The following is a 2,889-nucleotide window of genomic DNA, read 5'->3' on the forward strand; positions in this document are numbered from 1 at the left end:
TAGCCGTTTTTTAATTTTTCCTTTTCGCGGCCTCGAACCCGCGACCTCTGTACTACCTGCCTGATATGGACGCGTCACTATCTACTGTACGATTAGATTAGACGGGGCGGCAGCGCACGGCACAGCTCGGGCCCCGCTGACACAGCCGCTCTGACTCACCGGCCCCCGGGGCCGCGTCGGCATGCTGCGCACAGACCAGCTGCGCACGGACCAACGTGCACAGCCTGCCCTAAATCTCCCCATGTATATAAGCCGGCCTCTGCTGCCCTAGGGACCTCAGTTTCGACCTCTTGTCCCTAGGTCAGTAAGCCCTCATTTGTATTCCTTTCTTACCTTACTAACTAATACATTCACTTGTCCCTAGCCTTAGGTTTGAGCCTCGCTCACCATCGCTTCGGTGAGAACCAGTCGGACGCCCCTTGCTTTTAGGTATTCCCCTGTCGCTTGACCTCAAGTCGCGACAATTGCGTTCAATCGGCGGTAGTCCTGCACGGGTCGAAGTGTCCCTTCCTTCTTTTTGATGAAGAAGAAAGGCGACGAAATGGGCGACTTCGACTCCCGTATATAACCTTTCGCTAACTGCTCCTTCAGAAACTTGTCAAGTTCCTCCTGTTCATTGTTCGACAGGGGGTACACTTTCGAGTGGAACATCGAGTAGCCGGGCACGAGTTCGATCGCGTGATCGTAAGGCTTCCTTTCGGGTAGCCGTTCTGATGCTTCCTTGGAGAAGACATTCAGGAACTCGTGGTACTGTTTAGGTACCGACTCCTCGGCGGTCTTAACGACCTTCTTCTTGATCTCCTCCTCAGCAAACAGCTGGGAGTACGTGTGCCCTGCTGCAACAAATAGCTGAGGGGCGCCGGGAAGCGTGATATCTTGCTCCCAGGCTTCGATCAAGTCGGCCTCTTCCCATTCTACTTCCACCGGATCTTCTTCAGATTCGAAGTCCGGGAGTACCTTACTCCGGCAAGCGCCTATAACCGACCGTTTGGACTTCGGCGATCGCCTGCGCGCCGTGGGCCTGACCCCCGTATCACGCGCAGTCGCTGCTTGCTCCATTCGGCCAGTCTTCCTGGCACTGCACGCTTCAGGGCATCGCGACAATTTGAGGGAGCCCTTCTCCCAGTCGATCTCAGGGTTGTGCTCACGTAGCCAATCTAACCCAACGATCACATCCTCTGGACCGATGTCCGTGACCGTGAACACCGTCTTCTCGACGTGCTCCCCTATATGCATCTGTAGCACTGCTATCTCCGAGATGCTTCCGTCCTTGTTCAGGGTGCCGTCAATATTATACAGCGGAATTGGTTCCTTCAACTTCCGCGTCTGCACCTTATTTTCTACAATGAATCGCTTGTTGATGAACTTCGTGGTGGCTCCGCTGTCCACCATAGCGATTACGTCCTTGTGCCGTCTTTTCCCTTGAAGTCGAACTGGAATGTGAAAGTGCTGGGACCCCTGGTCCAACTCATACACCATTGCAGTCGACAATACATTATAACGATTACATGATATACCCGGCCCGACGCGTGCGGCACGAAGCGCGGACCGGATCAAAAACCCTCCTCCTTCATCGCCCGATAGTGCTCGAGCTCCTCACGCATCGACTTCACCTGTGCCATTAAGTCCGCCAGCTCCGATTGCTCGGATTTCGCTGAAGCGGCACTTATACTTGCCGAGGGTGATGTCGTGACGGGGGCGCTTGTCGCCGCCTGGGTGGATCCCGAGGCAACCGTAGCCCGCGCGTCGGCGCGTTTTGTGTAAGGCTTGTCCTTACAATTGGGGCACTCGAAGCGTCGATACCCTTGCTTCCCACAGCCGAAGCATGTGCCGGGGAAGTTGCCTTTTCCAACGGCCGCATTGATGCTGGCCGAAGCTGCGTGCGTCGAGGGTGCACCACCACGCGCCCCACTGCGTCCTCGACCTCGTGCCGAGAAGAAGTTGTTCAACTCGGGCCGACGGGCCCGGCTGATATCGAGGATCTGCTCGACCTCGGTGGCGCGCTTCTCAGCTGCTTGCCACGTGGCGAAGGTCTCGAGCTCGATCTTCCGGTACACGCGGGAGGGGATGCCGCTCAGGTACTTGTCGCGTAGCTCCAGGTCCCCATACCCAGAGCGGTCCGCCGGACCCTTGAACAGCGCGGAGAACTCCGCGGCGGTGCGTTTTTCACGGACCGACTTGTCCGCGCAGAGCTTCGCCAGCTCTACTTGTGCTGCCGCCTCATCGTCGAGATTTCCAAAGCGGGCCCTAAAGGCGGCGGCAAAGGCCGCTTCGTTTGCGAACGGGGTCGTGGCCCCTTGCACACCCACCTGCACCGATGCGAGCTGGGCAAAGTAGGGGGTGGCCCAGGCGCGGGCATCTCCATCGAGTAGGCTGAGTGCGACCTGCACCTTAAGCTCAATGGTGGTCAACGACGTGTTGACCAGCCAGTAGATGCGCAACTGGGACAGGAACCGGTTGCATTCGATGACGGTCTTGCCATCGTAGCGGAGCGGGAGGAGGAGTTTCAAGGTCTCCTTGTCGGGGGCGGCTGCGGGAGACGACATTATCGGCGTCGGGGGGGACGGAGGACGCTGCGGGGGCGGAGGCGGCTGTGGTGGCCCTCCGCTGGTCGAACTTCGAGAGGACCGAGTGCTCGAGCGGCCTCTCGGCGGAGTCGGCGGTGAAGGCGCCGAAGGAAGTTCGGCGGGGGGGTCACGTACGTCAGGGACTGCTGACGCGGGGGCGAGCGCTGGCGGCGAGGTGGACCCAGTAGAAGCCTCGGACTCGGACTCCGAGATTCCTTCTTCACCTGCACCCTCCTCAGGCTCAAGCTCTGGCGCAGGGTCTGGAGGGAGATCTCCTCGCGCTTGACCTGGATCGGCGACGACAGTTTGAGGGAGACGGGAG

The sequence above is a fragment of the Postia placenta genome, assembly GCF_002117355.1.
Source record: "Postia placenta MAD-698-R-SB12 unplaced genomic scaffold POSPLAscaffold_3, whole genome shotgun sequence".
NCBI lineage: Eukaryota > Fungi > Basidiomycota > Agaricomycetes > Polyporales > Adustoporiaceae > Rhodonia > Rhodonia placenta.